Source organism: Scyliorhinus canicula, chromosome 10 (assembly GCF_902713615.1).
Source record: "Scyliorhinus canicula chromosome 10, sScyCan1.1, whole genome shotgun sequence".
Classification (NCBI taxonomy): domain Eukaryota; kingdom Metazoa; phylum Chordata; class Chondrichthyes; order Carcharhiniformes; family Scyliorhinidae; genus Scyliorhinus; species Scyliorhinus canicula.
The window spans coordinates 62,430,898-62,456,531 of record NC_052155.1 but is presented as its reverse complement, the minus strand read 5'-3'; the positions used below and the strand labels follow the sequence as shown (position 1 = coordinate 62,456,531).

Below are 25,634 nucleotides of genomic sequence, written 5' to 3'. Positions count from 1 at the left end.
GAGGCAAGACCTACTCCTCACAAATCCGTGCTGACTATCCCTAATCAAGCAGTGTCTTTTCAGATGCTCAGAAATCATATCCCTCAGTACCCTTTCCATTACTTTACCTACCACCGAAGTAAGATTAACTGGCCTGTAATTCCCAAGGTTATCCCTATTCTCTTTTTTGAACAGGGGCACGACACTCCACTCTCCAATCCCCTGGTACCACCCCTGTTGACAGTGAGGACGAAAAGATCATTGCCAACGGCTCTGCAATTTCACCTCTTGCTTCCCATAGAATCCTTGGATATATCCCGTCAGGCCCGAGGGACTTGTCTATCCTCAAGTTTTTCAAAATGCCCAACACATCTTCCATCCTAACAAGTATCTCCTCGAGCTTACCAGTCTGTTTCATACTGTCCTCTCCAACAATATGGCCCCTCTCATTCGTAAATACTGAAGAAAAGTACTCGTTTAAGACCTCTCTTATCTGTCCTGACTCAGTACACAATCTCCCGCTACTGTTCTTGATCGGACCTACCCTCACTCTAGTCATTTTCATATTTCTCACATATGTGTAAAAGGCCTTAGGGTTTTCCTTGATTCTACCTGCCAAAGATTTTTCATGCCCTCTCTTAACTCTCCCAATCCTTTTCTTCAGTTCCCTCCTGGCTATCTTGTATCCCTCAAGCACCCTGTCTGAACCTTGTTTCCTCAGCCTTACATAAGTATCCTTCTTCCTCTTAACAAGACATTCAACCTCTCTTGTCAACCATGGTTCCCTCACTCGACCATCTCTTCCCTGCCTGACAGGGACATACATATCAAGGACACGTAGTATTTGTTCCTTGAACAAGTTCCACGTTTCAATTGTATCCTTCCCTGACAGCCTATGTTCCCAACTTATGCACTTCAGTCTGACAGCATCGTATTTACCCTTCCCCCAATTGTAAACCTTGCCTCGTTGCACTCACCTATCCCTCTCCATTACTAAAGTGAAAGTCACAGAATTGTGGTCACTATCTCCAAAATGCTCCCCCACGAACAAATCTATCACTTGCCCTGGTTCATTACCAAGTACCAAATCCAATCTGGCCTCCCTTCTGGTCGAACAATCTACATACTGTGTTAGAAAAGCTTCCTGGACACACTGCACAAACACCACCCCATCCGAACTATTTGATCTAAAGAGTTTCCACTCTATATGTGGGACGTTGAAGTCACCAATAACTACTACTCTGTGACTTCTGCACCTTTCCAAAATATGTTTCCCAATCTGTTCCTCCACATCTCTGCTGCTATTGGGGAGCCTATAGAAAACTCCCAACAAGGTGACTGCTCCTTTCCTATTTCTGACTTCAACCCATACTACCTCAGTAGGCACATCCTCCTCGAACTGCCTTTCTGCAGCTGTTCTACTATCTCTAATTAATAATGCAACCCCCGCACCTCTTTTACCACCTTCCCTAATCTTATTGAAACATCTATAACCAGGAACCTCCAACAACCACTTCTGCCCCTCTTCTATCCAAGTTTCCGTGATGGCCACCACATCGTAGTCCCAAGTACCGATCCATGCCTTAAGTTCACCTACCTTATTCCTGATGCTTCTTGCATTGAAGTATACACACTTCAACCCATCTCCGTGCCTGCAAGTACTCTCCTTTGTCAGTGTTTCCTTCCCCACTGCCTCACTACACGCTTTGACGTCCTGATAATCGGCTACATTAGTTACTGGACTAAAAATCCGGTTCCCATTCCCCTGCCAAATTAGTTTAAACCCTCCTGAAGAGTACTAGAAAACCTCCCTCCCAGGATATTGGTACCCCTCTGGTTCGGATGCAACCCGTCCTGCTCGTACAGGTCCCGCCTTCCCCAGAATGCGCTCCAATTATCCAAATACCTTAAGGCCTCCCTCCTACACCATTCCTGCAGCCACAGGTTCAACTGCACTCTCTCCCTATTCCTAGCCTCGCTATCACGTGGCACCGGCAACAAACCAGAGATGACAACTCTGTCTGTCCTTGCTTTTAACTTCCAGCCTAACTCCCTAACTTTGTTTATTACATTCACACCTCTTTTCCTACCTACGTTGTTGGTACCAATGTGCACCACTACTTCCTGGCCTTGTTCAGAGATCCAAGGAAGAAATGTTTGTTGGGTGCAAGGTAAGAAGATAGAAGCGGAGTGGCAATCTGATTGTGATTGCCACTCCCAGGAAGATTTGAACCATTATCTTTTCACCTTTCTTATACCACCTCTATTCAGTCACATTACAGCAAGATAAGCTACAAATTAACAAAATATATTTATAGAGGATCACAAATAGCTACAACCAAGGGTAACCCTCTGGTTTTCTCCATTTACCCCTCAAGATTAGAGACCTATATTAGTGTAGTTCAGTGGCACTAGAAGCCCTCTGGTTCTTCACCCAAGTTGTAAATATAGCATTTTGTAATTGGCATGTTTGACTTCCAATAAAAACAATTCTTCCTCCGCAATATGTTTCTGATTATTCTGATGCCCAATTAAATGTTCCTTTGAATCTTCATGAATGTAATTGAATTCTGACACCTTTTGGAGACCAAATAAGTGATCTTTAGATTTGGTTATATAATCATCAGTTGATCATCTGTGATGCTGTCAATAGTGAGTCAAAGGTCAGAGTCTGGTATTTGGCATAGGCAGTGTCCTGTTAGAAAAACTGACACAAATATCGCAAATAAATAATGCCTTGCAGAGGTGAAAGGCGGATTCTCCATTGGCTGACGCTGAAATCAGGAAAAGCTATTGGATGGAGAATCTGTTCCGACGCCAGAATCGCAATTCTCCGTCACCTTGACAGTAACGTCAATGCGGTCCGGAAAGCATGTACAGTAAACACTGTTTGCATATCATTAGCGGCCCAACCCGATATGCTCCTTGACCTCCGCGATTTTCCTCCTCCAATGGGCCGAGTTCCCGATGGCACGGTTCACTTGTGCTTTCAAAAATCGTGAAACCAGCATTATGGCTGCTGTGGGAGAGAGAGGGGGTAGGACACAGAGAGGTGTAGTCATGAGCTACTGGGCCGCACACTGGTCAGGCTGGCTGGGGCCCTGCCAGGGCCGGGGAGGAGGAGGGGGACATTTGAACTGGCTGACTGGCAGCCTCCTTCCCGGGCCGGGGTACAGGGTCAACCGCCTCTCCTTCACAGCGTCCAGGAGGATCTCCAGCTCAGCATCGGTGAATCTTCTAAAAAAATAATCTTTAAAAAAAAAATTTAGAGTCCCCAATTATTTTTTTTTCCAATTAAGGGACAATTTAGCATGACCAATCTACCTAACCTGTAAATCTTTTGGGTTGTGCGGGTGAAACCCATGCAGACACATGGAGAATGTGCAAACTCCACACGGACAATGACCCAGGGGCGTCAGTGAATCTTGGGGCCACTCTCTTCGCTGCCATCTTGTTGGCTGGGATGGTGTGGTGGGGAGTGAAGTGTATATATGCGGTGTCAATCTCGAAGCTGCCGAATCCGGCACCGTTGGAATTGATTGTCTTCCACGTGGTGCCGGTGCTAGCCCCTTAACAGACGCTGAACCGGTCCAGGTGTGGCACCAGTTTTCCTGTCATGGAACTCCACGAATCCTGCGCCGGAGTCAACACTTTGTCTCAGGAACGGAGAATCCCGCCGGAAGTATGCATAGCTGCAAGATTTCAGTATATAATTTAGGTATGCCTGTTCCTGGTTTTCATTTGTTTTTGCTGCCAGATTTTATTTTTCTTCAAGTCCTGACATTTTGTTTCACGCTTTTCCGAGATTTGTTTGTGATTGTAGGAAGTCACATGAGCTGTTGCAGTTTACTGGAGAAATTCCATTTTGTGGTGAGGACACCTTTACCTAAATCTTACCTTTCAAGTGATGACCATCAATTAAAATTTGCTTAAAAAATAAACTGAACCGAAAGGAAAGTTTCATAGCAAAGTGAAACTAAAATTAAGAAAAGAAACCGTAAAGAAGTTGACTAAGTATATTACAAATCATTTTGCCACATTTAGAGCCTGGAAAATAATCTTCAAACTCAACCTTTAGAGGGCACTCTAATACAGTAACTCACATTTGGAATTTGTCTTATTTCTTTAATGTGAGTGAGACACATTAATCAGTATCTGTCTTATGTTACGCCCTCTAGTTGCAGGTGTTCCAATTTATTCTAAAATTGTGTAATGATACTGCAGGTAGGTACTTGCAATATGTACCAATATTCTGAATGTATAAATAAATGTGTACATAGTGCCTGTTCCCATTTTGCTTGGTTACACATGTTTAAAACTCCTTGCAGGTGTATTTGGGGAAAGGTGTGGTCAGATATGTAGAGGTACTTAGATAGGCAGTTTCACAATGATCATAACATTTTGACATCATTATGTGCATTGATTACTGGGTCAAATCAAGCTGTTACATTGGAGTCAAAACTGTTTTGCCGTCAGTTGCCTTGAAATCTTTGTTGTTTTGCTCACATTTCAAGTTACGTACTCAACTGTAACTGCTCTAAATCATGACAACTGTGTCAGCTATATCCACATACAGGAAAAGATGTAGTACTATCAATTCTAATCTTAACAATGGCTTGGATTAGTTTCAGTATGGTTAGCTTCCCCTTGACTTAGCTTTGAACTCCTTTTGCTTCTCTCTCGCCTCCCTTATGCCTTCTAATCAGCTCATCCATGAGACCTATCACCTGTTTCTTTTACCTTCTTACTCCACTTGCAAACTCCACTTACCTTCCTGGCACAAATGCTAACTAACCTTGTAAATTATTCTTTCTTCTCAAATGCTGTGCCTCTCCCTTTTAAAACAACTATCATCACTCCCCAACTGAAAATAATTCACCGTCAACTCCAATGACCTTGCAAGTTTTGTACTATCTCCAACTTCCCTGCTTCACCAATGTCCTTGAACACATTATTGCCTCCCAAATGGTCCCACACGTGCAATTTCCTACTTCAATCTCCGCTATCAGATTTCTGCTCCTTTAAAAGCACTGAAATAGTCTTAAACCAAGTATGGAATGACATTCCATGTGAATAATCATGATGCATTGCACCCCCTCATGTCACGAGCCTTCTCTGTATCTTTAACATGTTCTGCCACATTATCCTCCTCCAAGGCCTCACCATTGTTTAGCATAGTGGAATTGCCTTTGCTTGTTTCCTCTGTTTTTAAAACATCTACAACAGTGACCTATAGTTCTGTGCCTACACCATTGCCTTTGGAGTTCTCCAAAGAGGTGTTGTTGACCTCTTTCCTCATCATCTTGCTGCTGCTTTGCAATACCATTCACAGACAAGGGGTCAGTTTGTATATGACAATGAGTGATACCTCTCTCCAGTGTCTGTCAATGCCTCAACTACTCCTGTGTTTCAGACTGAATGTCTGACATCTAGTTTTGAATGAAGGATGGCTTCTGCAAGCTAATCATTGGAAAAACAGAAATAATCATTTTTAACCACCACAAACGTTATATCCCAGCCTGCAGTACTGACTCTCTTCCTGAGCTCTGTCTCAAGATGAACCAGACATTTTGCAACATTGGCATCCTATTTGTCCATAATCCCTCCATCGCAGCTGCTACCTAGTTTCACGTTTGCAGTATCACCCACCATTGATTACCTCACCTCAACCCATTTGCCCCTGAAACATTCATCCATTCCTTTGTTGACCTGACTATTCTAATTGTCTTCTGGGCAGTCTTCCATCCTGCACACTCCATAAATGCCAACTCTTCCAAAATACTGCTGCTTGTATTCATTTTTGCACCAATTCCTATTTATTCTTTGACCATGTCCTCACTGACTTACAATGTTTGTAATGTATTTGTAATCTCATATATAAAATCCTACACGGCCTTATGTTTCACTGGCCTGGATTTTTGCTTCTGGATCAGAACGTCTAAATCCGGACATAGTTATGACACCCTGGGCTAGGGCATGGTCAATTCCAGCCCCTCTTGACCCGGAGTCGCAATATAAATGAATTAACAAATAATTCTTATATTGTTTTTGTGATCTTTGGCCTTGGACTGCTCCAATGACTAACAAGCACTAGACTTGTAAGTAAAGCAAAAAAACTTTATTTATAACAAGAAAAGTGTTAAAACATGGAAATGGCCTGCTAATCTATTACTTTGCCCTTTGACTGTCCCACCCTCTACCCAAACACACACAAGACAGGCGAACACAGAGGAAGGGAAAGGGATAAAATGATAGGGGATTAAAATATGGAAGATTCTGGTTGCTGATATTGAAGACTTTGTCGTCGGCTATCTTCACAGGATGCGGAGTGTTGAAAAATCCAGTTCAATTGGATCTTCTGGCATGTGCATTCAGTCAGAACTTGTAATTATCACCCTCACAGAGGTAAGATTAGAGTTATCCAATTATAAGCTTTTAAAAGGAGGTTTTCAATTAACCTAACATGCATTGTTCGTCAGTCTCTAACTGAGCCAGCCTCAGAGATTATAGTTGAGATGGATGTGGTTGGATTGGTTCAAACGTTTTGAACACCATGTGTAGTTAACAGAGTTCCTCTTGGTGCTTCCCTACAACTCCGTCTATGCTCCTTCAGTACCTTTGCTATACCTGTCTCTTGCTGTCACTCATCCTGACTAACTGATGCCGTGCTGTCAAGTACACTTTCCTTCAAAGCAAGTCTGCTCTGGGACATTCTTTCACCGGAAGGGAATGGCAATGGATTTACGGTAAGAAGTGGTTACAAATTACTTTTAAGACAAGTCCAATTAACTTTCTTCATACCTTAGACTCCTACTCTAACAAGGCAGTATAAACTTCCTGTGGTCCTCCTGCTCAATTCACTTTGCAGGGGTAATGTCCACCTTGTTTTTGACCACTCCATTTGGGTTGCTTTTTTTTCAAATCCCCAATAATTCTTATAAAGTTTTTGAGATCTTTGGCCCCAGACTGCTCCAATGACTAACAGGCACTAGATTTGTAAGTAAAACACAAAAACTGATTATTTATAACAAGAAAATTATAATATTATTATTATTAAAATAGTTAAAATATGCAATAATTAAACTAGAATAATCGCCTGCTAATCTATTACTTTCCCCTTTAACTGTCCCACCCTCTACCCAAACGCACACAAAACAGAGGAAGGGAAATGGGTAAAATGATAGGGGATTAAAATATGGAAGACTGTGGTTGTTGATGCAGAGTGTTAAAAACCACCATTTGGATTGGATTTTCGGGCATTTGCATTCAGTCATAACTCGTAATTATCAGCCTTGCTGAGGTAAGATTAGAGTTCTCCAATTATCAGATTTTAAAAGGAGGTTTTCAATTAACCCATCCTGCCTGCAGCTGGTGTTGCAGAAAATCGTCTTGGAGGTTTAACTGGCTATGGAGAGGGAAAGGCCTTTTCTTCAAGACTTAGAGGTCATCAGGAGAGAGAGAGAGAAATGAGAACGATGGCTCTCCAAGCCGCTTAATCAAAAAAGTGGACTTCACTCCACAAAATGGAGGCTGTCTGAGTTTGGCAGAACATTCCGGACACCAACACCAATCATCACCGAGAGCCAGTCAAGTCCTAGGAAATCAAAGTAGTTGATTGGCTGCCAGCTAAATTCATTAAAATATATCATCACTGGGCCAGACCAAACAGAACTGGTAACAAAAAAGTAAATAAAGGGAATGCACATGGGATTAAACAGGTGGATCCTTACAACATTTCCCAGCTGCACAAACCTGACCTGGGAAAAGTGCCCCATAAATTGGTATTTTCATTTTTCAGTGGAGGTGTTCTCTGGAAGTCCGCTGCTGGCAAAATGAGTAGAAGCTGCAGGGTGTGGAGGCTGGCTGAATGGGAGGCCTGCCTCTGAGCTTGGCACTATGCCCAAAGATTTTTAAAATGCCATAAAACAAAAAGCAGCCTTCCAGCCCCTACCCCTCAAAACTCTTCATCACCCACACATTCACATCCATGTGAATCCATGTCCCCTCTCGCTCTTTCCACAACCTTGTGGCCCCTAACCCTTCATGCCAACATAGATGCTCACCTCCACACCAATTTAAAGGGCCCCAGTGCCAACTCATGCCAACCCATGCCCCCACCCATCACTCTTTGTCATTATAACTTCCATAACTATTCACCCAGTATCCACCATCAGCAGACATTAGGACTTATGTTGAGGTCAAACAAAATAAAGTTCTAAGTGTCTACTATGGACTTTATTTTTTAAAAAACATTAATTCATTACATTTACATTCCTTCAACTATAACCTTGAAAAACAAACATTTAATTCAAGTTCTTAATCCCATATAAAAGAAACATGGGAATTTACTGTGCCAGTTAAAATAGTCTATATCTGCTTGGAACTGACAAACTGTGAAGTAGAGGGCACCCCACTGTGATAATGGAAGGTTGGAAAATCAGTCATGCTGCACTAATCCAGTAATGGCAACCCTCAAGCTTATGTCAACAGACATAGTGAAATAACCCAGCATTTAAAGGGCAAGAGTTTAAATTTAAAGCTTAACATTTGCCTTTGACTGTTTCTTTTGATACTTTTTACAGTTGCTTCTGAAAGTTTATTTGGACTCTATGACAGTTGCAATGAGCTTGACAGTTATTGGGTTCAGGCACTTATTTCTTTACACATGTTCCAAGTGTACTTTTGAAATTCCAAAGTAACACCTTACCTTTCCCAACGGACATCTGACCTCCCTCCTCCCCAAAGGTGTCCCTGGACCATATCCCTACTTCTCCAAAGTAATGTATAGAGTTCAGACCTTCCCTTACCAGGTCTAACCTGTGCATGTTGTGTTTCACATACCTGGAACATGAAAATTAGATGAGTGGAAGCAGGTGCCTCCGCAAAACGAACATGTGCAAATCCGACCCAGGCCCATTGTCATCTCCATGAAAAGTTTAGCTGCTATATTTGGGGATGGGACTTCCAGTTTTCAAATGTTATAGAGATAGTGGCCTGGATTTCTGAAATGCTATAACCTGCTCCAGCCTTACAATTATCCCCCTAATTTCATCATTCCTTGTACTCTAATCGCTTGTGCATTTCCTCTCCCTTTACCCCACAGTTGGGTGCACCTTCTGCTCAATGCTCTGCAGTTTTCTCCTTAAACATCTCTGTCTTTTTACCTCTAACTTGTTACATCTACCTCTTTGACAAAGCTTTGGTCATTCTTCCAAATGTATCTTTGACCTGCCATACATTATGATTACACTTTTTCCATATTAAAGGCAAGCTTTTTTTCTGGCTACATGTGACCAGCAGATGACATCTGCAGTGGCATCATGGTTGTGTTGTAATTCACCGACTGACCACTAAGAGTCTCACTAGTATATAAATGAATGTTAGAATCAGGTGACCTCAGACTGAGTGGAGAGCAGGGAAAAGAGAGATTTCTTGTATGATCATACTGTTAATCATCTGTTGTTTTGTCTGTAGTTGACCCACAGTGAACGTTAATAAATAATTTATAGGGAGGCATTGCACAAGTTAAACCTATCCTGTCTCGTAGAACAAATGAAAGAGGACTTTAAGAGATGGGACACGCTCCCGCTATCACTGGTGGGAAGGATACAGACTGAAAATGATGGTCCTCCTCAGATTTCTGTTTGTCTTTCAGTGCCGCCCCATCGTGATACCGAGGGCCTTTTTCAAGCGAGTAAATAAGGTTATTTCGGGCTTTGTGTGGGCGGGTAAAACCCCGCGAGTGAGGAAGGTGTTGCTGGAGTGCAGTTGGGGGGATGGTGGGTTGGCGCTGCCGAATTTTTGCAATTACTACTGGGCGGCTAATATAGTCATGATTAGGAAGTGGGTAGTGGGGGAGGGGTCGGTGTGGGAGCGGATGGAGGTGGCGTCATGTAAAGACACAAGTTTGGGAGCACTGATAACGGCACCTCTCCCGTTCTCGCTGGCTCGATACTCCACAAGTCCGGTGGTGGTGGTGGAGGCTCTGAGAATCTGGGGGCAGTAGAGGAGATATGAGAGTGAAGGAAGCATCGCTGGGACCCCGATTTATAACAATCATTGGTTTGTACTGGGTAGGCTGGATTATGGGTTCCGGAGATGGCAAAGGGCAGGAATTAGGAGGATGGGGGAGCTATTTATAGACGGCAGCTTTCCCAGCTTGAAAGCCCTGGGGGATAAATTTGAATTGCCATCTAGGAACGGGTGTAGGTATCTGCAAGTGCGAGACTTCTTGAGAAGGGATGTTTCGGCCTTCCAGCGGCTGCCGCCACGGGGATACAGGACAGAGTAGTCTCCAGTACCTGGGTGGGAGATGGGAAGGTATCAGATATCTACCAGGAACTTTTGGAATCGGAGGAAAAGAGCTTAAGGGCAAGTGGGAAGACGAGCTAGGAGGAGAGATAGAGGTGAGTATGTGGGTGGATGCCCTAAGCAGGATTAACACATCTTCATCATGTGCCAGGCTTAGCCTGATACAGTTCAAGGTAGTTCACCGGGCACACATGATGGTGGCCCGGATGAGCAAGTTTTTTGGGGTAGAGGACAGGTGTGCGAGGTGCGCGGGAAGCCCAGCAAATCATGTCCACATGCTTTTGGCGTGCCTGAAGCTTAGAGGGTTTTGGCAGGGTTTCACTCAGGCAATGTCCACGGTACTCAAAACACGGGTGGTGCCGAGTCCGGAGGTGGCGATCTTTGGTGTTTCGGAAGAGCCGGGAGTTCAGGGGGCGAAAGAGGCCGACGTCTTGGCCTTTGTCTTCCTGGTAGCCCGGAGACGGATCTTATTAATGCGGAGGGACTCAAAGCTCCCAAGTGCAGAGACCTGGGTTAGTGACATGGCTGGGTTTCTCAGTCTCAAGAAAATAAAGTTCGCCTTAAGAGGGTGAATGGTAGGGTTCACCCGGAGATGGCAACCGTTCGTCGACTTTCTCGGGGAAAATGAAAATGTCAGCAGAAGCAGAATTCCAAAAGTGGAGTGGGGGGGGGGGGGGGGGGGGGAGGACCAGACTTTTGTTTTATTGTTGGGGGATGTGAAGACTGGGATGGGGGTGGAAATGCTTTTTGTACCATGTTTATTTCGCTGTTATTGTTCTCATTATAAAAACTTGCAAAGACCCTAATAAAAATATATATTTTTAAAGTAAATCATTTATAGCTTTAGCTACAAGTGTTTTTGGAATATAATCAGGCCATCCGACAAGAATATTATATGGCCAAAAAGGCAAAATACTTCCAAAAAAAGGCAGGAAAGTTCCTACGGCTATTCGCACACCAACAAACAGGTTGGAGAAGTATTTCTGTGTAAAAGATGTGATCAAAGCACAAATTAAGGTCATGTTCAGCGTTTGGCAAGTTTTGTTCCAGATGCAGAGAAAAAAAAATCACTTTGCACAGAATTGTTACTCTAATCTCAATGCCAGATCAGTCAGCACAGTCTCCTGTAACGAAACAGCACTGTTTGTTGGAGTAATAACAGAGAAGAATAATTTTTTGGAGACATCAAAAAATTCTCCAGCGCTTACAAAAATGCAAACTGATGCTCCATTTAAAATAAATGTGGTTGATGGCTGCTGCCACTTGAAGTGAACGGTACAGTGGTCCAATTGAAGTTAGACACTGGTGCCAAAGCCAATTTAATCAGCATGATTGATTTGAAAAAATTAAAAATTCAGCCTAATAGAAGAAATCATAAAATATCTCTTGAGAGATTATAATGGTTCAAGCATTAAATGTGCTTGTGACCTGAGTGTGGTGGTGAAGAACACAGTTTATTCCGTCTAATTCTACATTGTGCCCGCGGGTTTGGATTCATTATTAGATGATCAGTCTTGTGAAGAATTAGGTCTAGTGCAGTTGGTATATGGCATCCACAAAGGATTGGATCACCATTTTGACGATTCTGAGTATATTATCAGCAAATTCAGCGATGTGTTCACAGATTTTGGTACACTACCATTCACTTACAAGATACAACTCAAAGAGGATGCAAAACATGCGATACAGGCACCAAAAAGTGTACCTGCCCCTCTTCAGGATCGCCTCAAAAAGAACCTAGACAGAATGATAAAATTAAAAGCAATCAGAAAGATAGAAGAACCTACCGATTGGATAAACTCCATGGTTTGTGTAAAGAAAAAGAATGGCGATATTCCCAAATGCATGGATCTAAAAGATCTTAACGGACATCACCAAATACCAAAGCATGAGGAAATCACATCAAAGATGGCTGGTGCACAATTCTGTTTGAAACTTGACGCATCTCTAGGTTTCTGGCAACTAAAGCTAGAGGAACAAACTACAAAATACTGCACTTTTATTACGCCATTTGAATGGTACTGGTTTCTGAGAATGCCGTTTGGCATAATTTTAGCATAAGAAAGTTTTCAGCATGCCATGGAGCACGTAATTGAAGGCATCGAAGGTGTACGTGAGTATAAGGATGATATCATAGTTTGGGGCTCAACGATAGATGTGCACAATACGAGATTGCTTAAAGTTCTAACAAGCGTCAGAATAAATGGGCTGAAGCTCAACAAGCAAAAGTGTCAATTTGGAGTAACTGAGGTCACATTTGTAGGTGATGAACTCTCATCATATGACATTGAACCTGACAAGGCCAAAATCCAAGCAATTCTCAACATGCCAAAACCACACGATAAGAAAGCCATCTTAAGAGTGATGGGTATGATCAATTTTTTTTTTTTAGAACGATACAGCGCAGTACAGGCCCTTCGGCCCTCGATGTTGCACCGACATGGAAAAAAATTAAAGGCCATCTAACCAACACTATGCCCTTATCATCCATATGCTTATCCAATAAACTTTTAAATGCCCTCAATGTTGGCGAGTTCACTACTGTTGCAGGTAGGGCATTCCACGGCCTCACCACTCTTTGCGTAAAAAACCCACCTCTGACCTCTGTCCTATATCTATTACCCCTCAATTTAAGGCTATGTCCCCTCGTGCTAGCCACCTCCATCCGCGGGAGAAGGCTCTCGCTGTCCACCCTATCTAACCCTCTGATCATTTTGTATGCCTCTATTAAGTCACCTCTTAACCTTCTTCTCTCTAACGAAAACAACCTCAAGTCCATCAGCCTTTCCTCATAAGATTTTCCCTCCATTCCAGGCAACATCCTGGTAAATCTCCTCTGCACCCATTCCAAAGCTTCCACGTCCTTCCTATAATGAGGCGACCAGAACTGACCAGACCAGACCAGAATTTTAAAGGGAAATTCATTCCAAACCTGTCAGCAAAACAACACATCTATGTAATCTCCTGCACAAGACACGGATTTCACTTCAACTGCGCAACAAGAGCAAGAGTGGAAGAAGCTCATGACTTCACTATCCATCACGGCAGTTTTCACATTTTGTGACTCATTTAAGCAAATTGAGGTGTCAACAGACGCATCCAAAGATGGTCTAGGAGCAGTTTTACTGTAACTCGAGCATGACGATTGGAAACCGTATGCATCACGATCCATGATGACAGCAGACCAGAGCTACGCTCAAATTGAAAAAGAATGCCTAGGTTTAGTTGTAAGCTTGGAGAAATTCCACGACTACATCTATGTTATAACCTGCCTGCTTACCACTGGCTGGGGACTAATGACAATCCCACAATCCTATGGGAGTATGAGCTTCCCCAATGAGGGGGGCGGATAAATCATTAGCAGACTCCCTGCATAAATAGAACTGGCCAGTTTGGAATCAGCAGCGCGAGAGGAGTGAGCAGCAAGGGAAGTTGCTGTTGCTGTTGTATATATGTGCTATTATAAATAAATGTTATTTCTTTGTATCCTTAAAACTCGTGCTGGATTCTTCATGGCCCCTCACAAAAGTCTATGGGCTTCCAACTTTCACAGTTGAGACAGGTCATTGTCCTTTGGTTAACATCATCAATAAAATCTCAACCAGCTGTCTCCGCACATTCAGAGGTTGATGATGAAGTTACAATGCTATGACTTCAATCTCATCTACGTGCCAGGCAATTATTTGTTCTTAGCAGATGCATTATCGAGAACGCCGATACAAACTATTAGTAGTGAAATTGCTGAAGATGTAGATCTGCACGTCAATCTTATTTCAAAACTACTACCAGTATCAGATACCAAACTATGTGAGATCCAAGAAGATACCGGGAAGGATCAAACTCTTCACGAGGTGATGAGGGGCATCAACTCATTCTGGCCCAGAGGTCAATGGATGGAGTTCTACAATATTAGATCTGAACGCGGTCTCATTAATGGACTGGTGCTTCATTTGAACACTATAGTTATACCTCAATCTCTTCGCAAAGATGTACTAAAGAGAATGCATGAAGGACATTTCGGGATTGAAAAATGTAAACGGAGAGCTTGTGTCTCTGTTTACTGGTCATGGAAAAAACAGGATATTGACAGGGTGGTCAGTTGTTGTGACACATGCCAGACGCATCGTTGCAAGCAAACAAGAGAATCTATACAAATATCTGATTTACCTACGGCACCATGGCAGAAAGTAGCTATGGATCTCTTTTACCTATGAGGGAAAGATTATTTAATGATCATAGACTATTTTTCAAACTATCCCGAAATGGCTCTACTGTCAAGCATAACGGCAAGCAGTGTAATGCTGCATACCAAGTAAATTTTTGCTGGACACGAAATTCCCCAAGTCATCATGAGTGACAATGGTCTTTGTTTTAGCTGGAAAGAGTGGCAACATTTCGCCGTCAGGCATTATTTCAATCACGTCATGTCAAGTCCATTGTACCTTCAAGCCAATGGAAAAGCCGAAAATGGCGTACATATTGTTAAGTAATTGTTGAATAAAGCAATGAACAGCCAATCTGATCCATATCTCACTATATTGAGTTACAGAGCGTCGCCATTGGCACATGGTAGTTCGCCAGCAGAGTTACTCATGAATAGAAGGTTGCTTAGCACACTTCCATACTTGGCAAAGAAGGAGGACATTGCAGTGGTACTGCAAGAGATGCGAAACATTAAAACAAAACAAAAGCTGTTCAATGATAAGAGTGTCTAGAACTTTACCACCTCTGAGTAGTGATGACATTGTGAGTGTAGAAGATTCAGGCAATTGGTTGAGAAGAGTCATTGTACTTGAAGAAGTAGCACCTCGCTCCTACAAGGTACAGACAGAGAATGGGTTGGCTTTAAGAATAAATCATCACGTACTCTTGAACACCAGAAAAGACTTTCACAGCAATGCGATGGCTGACGAATCTACATAAGAATCAACGTCAGCGGCAGTGTCAGATCATTCAGCAGTTCCTGAGCATGAGAGTGTTATGGAGAACATAGAATCTACAAGTTCTGAGCAGCAAGGTCAAACTTTGAGAAGATGAACCAGAGTCAGAGGAAAACCTGATCAACTCAATTTGTAGATTTGGACTATTTGTATATAGTCTGCTTGCTGTTCTTATATTTGTTAAACCAGTTTAATTTAAAAAAAAATAATACTGTTAGACTCACAGGCTCATGATATCACATGTAAATATACTGATGACAATATATTAATTTATTCCCTCAAAGGAAAGGGGATGCAGTGATATTATGGTTGTGTTGTAATTCACCAACTGACCACCAGGAGTCTCACTAGTATATAAGTGAATGTTAGAGTCAGGTGACCTCAAACTGACTGGAAAGCAGGGAAGAGAGAGCATTCTTGTGCATGATCATACTGTTATTCATGTGTTGTTTTGTATATAGTCGACCCACAGTTAATTTGTATATGGCTGACCCATAGTTAATGTTAATAAATCATTTATAGCTTTAGCTACGAGTGTTCTTGTAATCGGTCAAGGTCACAGAAAGCAGTATCAGCCAAGGCCACTAATTCAAAGTTTCTGTGGAAATAAGGAAATAAACATGAACGACAATCTTTAAAACATTGTATAATAAATTGAAATTTGACCTCATGAAATAATTACCCTAGTTTTGAATGTTTCATGGTTCTTGAATGGACAATAGTGAAATGCAATATAGTTGCAAGATGGCTGACCTTTTTGTTGCTCCATGCTCCATTTGTATAGGTAATATATCTTGAGGCAGGTTTGAAGTGACAGCTGACTGTTACTGTCACTGGCTGACTGACACAACTTCCAGTACCATTGCCGATCTGTATCTGACTCCCTGCTGACTGGGACTCTGGCAACATTTACCATTGAACATTGCAATATAAGTGTATGCACCAAAGCCTGCAAACATGGTTGATGGGATGCTAGTGGATGTATCCAAATAGGCCATGTTTCCTTTCATATAATGCTGCAGAAATAATGAGGTTCATTTACTCAGACATTCATCTGTTGCATTTGGTCATCTGCCTATTGTTATTAGCCCACCTTATAAATTGGAGCTTCCTTCCTTTTGATGCAAATGTGACAGTAGTGGAGTCATAGAGGTCTACAGCACAGAATAGAGGTTTTCGGTCTATCGAGCCTGTGGCGGTCAAAGAAAAACACCTAACTGATATAATTCCATTTTCCAGCATGTGGCCCATTCCCTTGTATACATTAGCATCGCAAGTGCACGTTTAAATATTTCTTAAATGTTATGATGGTCTCTGACTCCACCACCCTTTCAGACACCCACCACCCTCTGGGTGAAAAATCTTTTCCTCACATCCCCTCTAAACCCCCTGCCCCTGACTTTAAATCTATGCCCACTGATCGTTGATCCCTTAACCAAGGGGAAAAGTTTTTTCCTGTGTACTCTATCTATGCTCCTCATAATGTTATACATCTCAATAATGCACCCCCCCCCCACCCCCACCCCTCAGTCTCCACTGCTCCAAGGAAAATAACCCCAGTCTATCCAAAGTCACCAACTATTATTGGTGGTTTGTTTTCCACTTCATCCTGTAGAAAGGTGAGATTTCTATTTCGAGATCTTTTGGCGATCGTAATGGTCTGTTGGTGGAAAAAAAGCAATTGGGCCAAAGATTTTGCAAAAGAAGTCTGGCTCCTTTCTTTCAACTGCTTTGGCTTAGGTGGCCTTACAAGAAGTTATCCTCCCATTATCCAGTGAAAAATTGCAAAAACAGTGAATATCATCAATAAATTCTGTAAGTTGCTTCCAGTCTCCAGTATCATCATTACAGTATCACTTTCACTTATGTAAACCAAATTTTATGTTCTGATTTGTAATTTACATTGAATATCCTTCAATTTGTGTACAAGTGAGCTGAATGTTGGATGATATTGCAATGCTAGTTCATTTATTTTTGAATACTAGATGTGACCGATGGCTTTCAGACATTTTCCTCGCTAAGTTCTTGTACATGTGAAGAACAAAGTGGTTTAGCTGGTTTGATACAAATAGTTATGGCTGACTCTTTTCCATCTGATGCCCATGCTCGTACTCCATTGAACAGTTAGTGGTCCCTCACAATATGATACATATGAAAGTAGAAATAACAAGTATAGGTTCTATACGTCTGAACTAATCTATAAACAGGTACAATTGATGCATCTGCCTTTGTTTTTACTGATGCTGTTTATATATTTCCAACATTTCAGTATACATTCATAAGTAGGGCTTTACAACAAACAAAATAAATATTTTGTCATGCACAAGTACCCTGCTTAGCAATGGATTAATGAAATTATTTGTGTAAGATATTACAACTTTAACCACTATATTTGTTGTTGTTCTATAGATAAACATGCAGAGAGCAAATTAAAAGATTAAGTATAGAAAATACTGGAAAGTTAAAAGAAACAATATCTAAAATGAATATCCATTACTACCCAATATTCTTAAAGTTAGTATCACGAGTTTTAGTACAAAACAAAAATAAATCTTTCATCCTAAAAAGTAGCTGGGTTTTACTTGACCATTTATAATAAAGATCGCAGGGGCAGCACGGTGGCGCAGTGGTTAGCACTGATGCCTCACGGGGCCGACGTCCCAGGTTCGATCCCGGCCCTGGGTCACTGTCCGTGTGGAGTTTGCACATTCTCCCCGTGTTTGCGTGGGTTTCACCCCCACAACCCAAAGATGTGCAGGGTAGGTGGATTGGTCATAGTAAATTGCCCCTTGATTGGAAAAAATGAATTGGGTACTCTAAATTTAAAAATAATAATAATGATCGCAATCTCCACTCTTTCGTCCATGCCATGCCAGATGGAAACACTTCTGCTGCACTCTATCCATGTGTTTCTTAAACCTACTTGCTTAATCACCCAATGCATAGCCTCATCCCCTCTGTCAACAGCCTCAAACTCTTCCCCGTCCTTTCACCTACTTCCTGACTCTTATTTTTATTCAACTGCACTTGTCTTCTGCTTTCACTTAGCAGTTGATGAGGATCGAGAGTATTATGTGGTGAAGCTATCCTAAGTACAAGTGAAATAAACTATGTAAAGTTAAAGCTCATGGGATTGTGGGTAGTGTCTTGCTGCGGATAGAAAACTGGTTAGCAGATAGGAAGTAAAAAGTTGTAATGGGTCTTTTTCTGATTGGCAGGAAGTGACTAGTGGGATTTGGACAGGTTGAGTGAGTGGGCATATGCATGGCAGATGCAGTATAATGTGGGTAAATATGAGGTTATCCACTTTGGTGACAAAAATAGACTGACAGATTATGATTTGAATGGGTGCAAATTGAGAGAGATGGATACAGAGCAAGATCTTTATGTCCTTGTGCATCAGTCGCTGAAAGTAAGCAGACAGGTACAGCAGGCAGTAAAGAAGCAAGTGGTATGTTGGCCTTCATAGTGAGAGGATTTGATAACAGGAATAGGGATGTTTTACTACAATTGTATTGTGTAGGGCATTGGTGAGGCCTCATCTGGAGTATAGTGGGCAGTCCTGGTGTCCTTATGTGAGGAAGGATGTTCTTGCGAGGGAGGGAGTGCAGCAAAGATTTACCATGCTGATTCCTGGGATGGTGGGACTGTCATATGAGACACTAAATCGATTAGGATTATACTCCTTGGAGTTTAGAAGAGTGAATGGGGATCTCATAGAAATATGTATAATTCTAACAAGATTAGACCGGGTAGATTCAGAAAGAATGTTCCTGGTAGTGGGGGAGTCCAGAACTAGGGGTCATAGTTTGAGGATGAGCCGTAAACCTTTTAGGACTGAGGTGAGGAGAAATTCCTTCATCCAGAGAATGGTGAACCTGTGGAATTCACTGCCACAAAAAGTAGTTGAGGTGAAAACATTGTGTAATTTCAAGAAGGAATTAGATAGAACACTTGTGGCTAAAGGGATCGAGGTATTTGGGGGGAAGGCAGGATCAGGGTATTGAACTTGATGATCAGCCATGATCATAATGAATGATGGAGCAGGCTCGAAGGGGTAAATGGCTGCCTCCTGCATCTATTTTCTATGTAAACAGATTGATTTCAGTAAGAATGCCAGGATAAGCATGCTGCAAAATAGATTGGCAATGGTACAAAGAAAAATTGATGCGCTGTGCAATTAAGTTAAAAGAGAAATCTGAGGCAAATAAGGAGCAGATATAGTTTTATTAAAGATTTTTTACTGCTAGAAAACACATCAACTTCAAACAGCACAGAAAATAGCTCCGACATAATACAATAGGCCATTTTCAAACCCAGGGTCACGACCTGTGTATGGGTCGCGGACGGCTGTTGGAAGTGTTCCGGGGCCATGCATCATGGCGTTCCTGTTCGCGGGGCCATGCACTGCGGTGTTCCTGATTGCGGAAGGTGGTGATCAATGGCACAACTGGCTTTCAGAATGCTGCCTGTTCTGCACATGCGTGCCCCTGAAGCAGTGCGCAGGCCCAAGCCCAATGGGGCAAAACGCCACCTCCTGATGTCAGCGCGCTGACCCAGGAACAGGTTTCTTTAAAATCACTGGAGTTCTCCTGCCTTGAGTGGTGGCAGAAAACAGGTTACGCTCCCCATATGCTGACGTCATATCTTCTGGATGCGAGAGAGATTCCTCCGTTTTGCAGCTGCCAGCAGTGCTGGTGTGAACTCCAGGGCCTCTGATGAACAACCCATGAAGAAGAAGCTGAAAATATGAACAAAGGAGCAGATAGATGATTACTTGAGGCATGGGTTATTAATTGTGCTACCGCAAATCAGGATTCCAAGTTCATGTATGTTATATACAGAGAAGCACTGGCAAATAAAAGTTTAAAACCTCAAAACTTCAAAGACATTTGAAGACTAAGCATGGCGAGTTTGAGGACAAACCTCTTTATTGTTTTCACCGGATGCAGTGAGATCTCAACTCATCAGTTGAAGTCAGTATCAAAAATATAACATTGAACAACAAGGCAAGTGAGATCATGAGAACTGAGCAGGCTCACCTGTCACATTAAAGGTAAGCGAAGTTCAGTCTGCATGGATCGCGAAGGTTGGGCTGCCTGGGTTGCAAAAGTTGGCTGCATGGGTCACGAAGGTTCGCCAGCATGAGTCACGAAGATCAGCCAGCGCGGGTCATGAAGATCGACCGGTGTGGGTCCCAAAGGATGGCCTGTTGGTAAAAATGTGTCCCGGGCAAAAAGGTTTGAAAAACACTGTAGTACAGTGTCATAATAGAAATATACAAAATAGATACAGGAGTAGGCCATTCGGCCCTTCAAGCCTGCATCACCATTCAATATGATCATGGCTGATCATGCAAATTCAGTATCCCATTCCCGCTTTCTCTTTATATCCCTTGATCCCTTTAGCCGCAAGGGCCACATCCAGCTCCTTGAATATATCCAATGATAATATATGGCGCCTGTTCGGGAACACGGAGGGAGAATTCCGAATGTCCAATTCATCTAACAAGCACGTCTTTCGGGACTTGTGGGAGGAAACCGGAGCACCCAAAGGAAACCCACACATACACGGGGGGAGAACGTGCTGACTCCGTGCATGCAGTGACCCAATGTCATGTGAGAGTACCTTTAAGAAATGGGTGTTTAAGAAATGTACCTTTAAGAAATGGGGGTTTATCAGTGATGTCAGAGTGGGTGGAGCTGGGCTGTCTGTCAGCTTTTCACTTTCATTTTAAGCTGTTTGCTGCAGGGTGTGTTTTAGTTTCGTTTTCAGAGCTGGATAGCTGCAGTCACAGCCAGAAGGGGTATTAGTCTTTCTCTCTGTAATCTAAAAACTGTAATCAATCCTTTGGTGATTTTAAACTAATAACTTCTCTCAGTAGTGACTTTAACCTGATGTGCTTCTATTAACATTTCTTTTTTAAGTCTTGTGGATGTTAAAAGGACAGCTTAAAGATTACGTAGTGTTGTATTCTTTGGGGTTGTATTTGAATTAATGGTTGCTAAGATGGTCACTGTATGTTTTAAAAAGGTTAACTTGAGTTCATAGAATAAACATTGTTTTGCTTTAAAAAAACTTTTCCATTTATGCTGTACCACACCTGTAGAGTGGGCCATGTGCTCCCCATATCACAATCTATTGAAAGTTGTGGGTCAGGTGAACTCCATGATACACTTTGGGGTTCTCTAAACCCTGGCCCATAACACCAAGTAGGAACAAAATGGCCCCAACAGCTTTTTGTTGTAGAGAATTCCACAAGTTCACAACTCTCTGAGAGAAGTTCTTCCTCATCTGAGTCCTGAATGGCTTACCCCTTATTCTTCAGCTGTGACCCCTAACTCTGGACGTCCCCAACATCATGAACATTCTTCCTGCATCTAGCCTGTCCTGTCCCATCAGGATTTTATATGTTTCTATGAGATCACCTCTCATTCTTCTAAACTCCAGTGAGTACAAGCCCAGTCGATTCAGTCTTTCTTCATATGTCAGTCCTGCCATTCCGGGAATTAGTCTGGGGAACCTTCGCTGGACACGCTCAATAGCAAGAATGTCCTTCCTCAAACTAGCAGACCAAAACGGTACACAATAATAATATGTATTAAAAAAACAGCAGAAACCCCAACCGACCTTATAATTCCCACCAGCCCTTCAAAACCTACCTACCCCCAACAATAATAACCACAATTATAATGTGACCACCTCCCACTCTCCCGCCCCTCCTATCAGCTGATTGTGACTAATTATTTTTTTTCCAAGATCAAAGCATGTATTTAGGGAATTTTACCATCACTGCAGTTTCAACTATTATATATAGGGTCTATCATCTCGACCCTGAGGGCCTGACATACAAGGTTCAAAAGTTGAGGTCACAATGAGATCGAGACAAAGAAGTGTCTCACACAAAAAGAAAAACTGCTGTTGAGCATTGGCTGGGCAAGGCCATGGACTGGAGTATGTTCATAAGGTCATGTGGGGCCAGTAGCTGACAGTGCTCCCATGGGAGGGAGCCTCCGCATAGCTATGGGGAGTGGGGGGAATCCCTGCGAGGGAACCCCAGTGGGTTGCCATCGGAGCTCTATGCCTCCCAGCACTTAGCTATGCTGGGGGGGAGGGGGGGGGGGGGGGGGGGGAGGGGGGGGGGGGGGGGGGGGGGAACGCGTGCACTGCTGTGCTCTTTCGTTTGTCGCCTTTTGTCCGTTGTGGTTCTCCCCCTTCCCTACTTGCCATGCGCTTTCCCTTGGTGCTTTTATTCCCCTCCCCCCCTTGCCTGCCTTTGACCCCCCCTGCCCCCTGCCTTGCTCCTCTCCCCTCCTTTTCTGTTCCCTATTTTGTGACTTGTCCTCCTGTGTCTCCACCACCTCCTCCCCCTCCTCCTTGCCTCACTGGATATGAACAGGTCTTGGAACAAGTTGATGACCAGCCTTCACGTTTTGTGGAAACCTTCCTCTGATGGCTTACTTTATTTTCTCTAGCCTGAGAAATTCTGCCAGGTCGGACAGCCAGCCTGCCGCCTTCGGTGGTGCTGTCAATCACCAGCCGAGCACGAATCTCCAGCGGGTGATCAAGGAGGCAAAGGCCTGGGCATCTGCCCTTCTCCCCATGAAGAGCTCTGGCTGCTCTGATACCCTGAAGACTGCCAACAGCGGGCAAGACTCCACCCTCACTCCCACAACCCTGGACATGACCTCAAAAAAGGACGTCCTGTACCCAACAAATCTTTGGCAGGCCCAGAACATGTAGGTGTGGTTGGCTGGGCCTCTGTGGCACCGTGCACACCTGTTCTCTCTCTGGGAAGTACCCATTTATTCTTGTCCTGGTTTGGTGCACCCTGTGCAACACCTATAGCTGCGTTCGGCTCAGCCCTGCGCGCGTGGAGGTGAATTTCGCCCTGTGTAGTGCTTCAATCCAGAGTCCTCCCCCTATCTTCCCGCCTAGTTCTTCCTCCCATTTCTTTCTTGTCTCGTCCAGGGATGAGCATGCCTCCTCCGCAGCCGTCCATACATGTCCACACAGCTCCCCTACTTCGTCGGCAGTCAGTAGCACGTCCAGTAATCTGTGTCCCGGTAACTGGGGGAATAGGAGCAGATATGGGTTTGATGGTAATATTGAGGGGGAAGAAAGGTTTGATGCAGCAATATGCTAGGAAAAAGATGCTTTTCAGCAACATAGAATATTTGAAAGGTTAGAAAAATTGGGGAATTCTTTTTAAGGTATGGAGTGTATGGTGATGTCCTATTCTTTCCAATTCTCAGTTCTTAAAATTGTGAAAAATTGTTCACATATCAGTAGGGAAGCCTTAATTTTCTCTAATTTTTTTGTTACTAGTCTGCTAAATAAAAATATCTTGTGATTAACTTCTAAATTAATGTTTGCCTGTATAAGAGGGACAAAGAGAATGGATTCATCGTAAAAAGTGGGGGGGGGGGGGGGGGGGGAAATGCAGAGAAAGTCAGGATTGAATGACTATCAGTTGATCTTTTCCCTATTAATTAAACCAGTATGCCCTTTCTCTTCTTATTGTTATTGATGTTATTTTGGAGATGGAGGGGTGGGGGAGAACCACTTTTGTAGCTAATGTTCTCTGTGGATGTTTCCCAGGACCAAATGGGAAATTTGCCAACCTGTTTCCAGGATTTCATCAGTATTACTCTGTTCTAGACCAGTGTTTTCAAACTTTTCTTCTAGGATGCACTTTTGCCAACCGGCCAACCTTCAGGACCCACGCCAACTGAGCTTCGGCACCCATGCCATGTCCGCTTACCCAATCTATCCTTATTCAAGGCAGTGTTTGAGACACTAAAGTTTACTTGCCACAGGCATGAGAGAGGGAGGACATCATCTAGTTTTCCTGTTCTTGATGCTGTCAAAAATTCAATGCACCAGGGGCTATTGGATAGTGCTTAAGTAAGGACAAGATCAGATATGCCTGTGATGACCTCCCATCTATAAATATTCACTTTCGCACATGAAGAATGGTTACTCATGTGAGATACTGGAGGGCCGCCATCAATTGTGAATCTGCATTTATCATGGGACACTGCTTGGAGGAAACAAGGAAGCAAAGGAAGACGACTGAGGAGAGGAGAACAAAGAACAGATGTCACTGGGAGGGAGCGATATGTGGTTCTTGTAAATAAAACATACCTAAATCTGAAGATAGTGATAGTAAAATTTTGAATTGCATTTAAGCCAATTATAAATCAAGTTTATTCAACTTCAAAATACACTATAAGAAACAATTTAATAAATATTGATGAATACTGAAAACACAAATACTGACAACTCCAAAGCTGCCCCACAGACAACTGACAAATTAACTGTTCTGGTTGTCATTAATTGGACATTCTGAATTCTCCCTCCGTGTACCCGAACTGGCGCAATAGTGTGGCGACTCGGGGATTTTCACTGTAACTTCATTGCAGTGTTAATGTAAACCTACTTGTGAATACTTGTAAAAACACTAATAAAGATTATTATTATATCTGAGAAAACTTTGTTCAATGTCCATTCTGTCTGATCAATTATTTTCTCAGATATTCAATTGTGCCATCGTGATGTACTCTTGTCTCCCCAACTAGAAGACATGCGATTGCAGTCATATCAGGGAGACTGATTTCCTGCCAACAGTTGAACTGTTTCAGGCCAGACCACCTTTATTTCTGAACAGCCGCTCCCTAACTCCAGCCTGATTTAGTCTCAATATCTGCCAATAATTAGCCCTCACCCCCATATCTGGCAAGACCCCCTATCCCAGCTGCAGACAGTAATTATAAGATGGTTCAAACTAGCTGGGGGCAGACTCAGTGGATTATATCATGGATATTTCCAAGCTCAATCCTTCTCTGGATCAGTTAATTCCTGTCTGTGTGGAGTCTACACGTTCTCCCCGTGTCTGCATGGGTTTCCTCTGGGTGCTCCGGTTTCCTCCCACAATCCAAAAGCAGGTTAGGTGGATTGGCTATGTAAATTGCCATTAGTGTCCAAAAATAAGGTTAGATTGGATTACGGGATAGGGTGGAGGTGTAGGCTTCAGTCGGGTGCTCTTTCCAAGGACCGGTGCAGACCCATAAGAACATAAGAACTAGGATCAGGAGTAGGCCATCTGGCCCCTCGAGCCTGCTCCACCATTCAATGAGATCATGGCTGATCTTTTGTGGACTCAGCTCCACTTTCCGGCCCGAACACCACAACCCTTAATCCCTTTATTCTTCAAAAAATATCTATCTTTATCTTAAAAACATTTCATGAAGGAGCCTCAACTGCTTCACTGGGCAAGGAATTCCATAGATTCACAACCCTTTGGGTGAAGAAGTTCCTCCTAAACTAAGCCCTAAATCTACTTCCCCTTATTTTGAGGCTATGTCCCCTAGTTCTGCTTTCACCCGCCAGTGGAAACAACCT

General features: G+C 42.9%; 1 protein-coding gene across 2 annotated transcripts in view; it reads left to right on the top strand.

Annotated features, from left to right (window-relative positions):
• lrrc69 (leucine rich repeat containing 69) overlaps positions 1 to 25,634 on the top strand; it is a 91,626-nt gene that overhangs the window by 6,706 nt on the left and 59,286 nt on the right. The window lies entirely within an intron of this gene.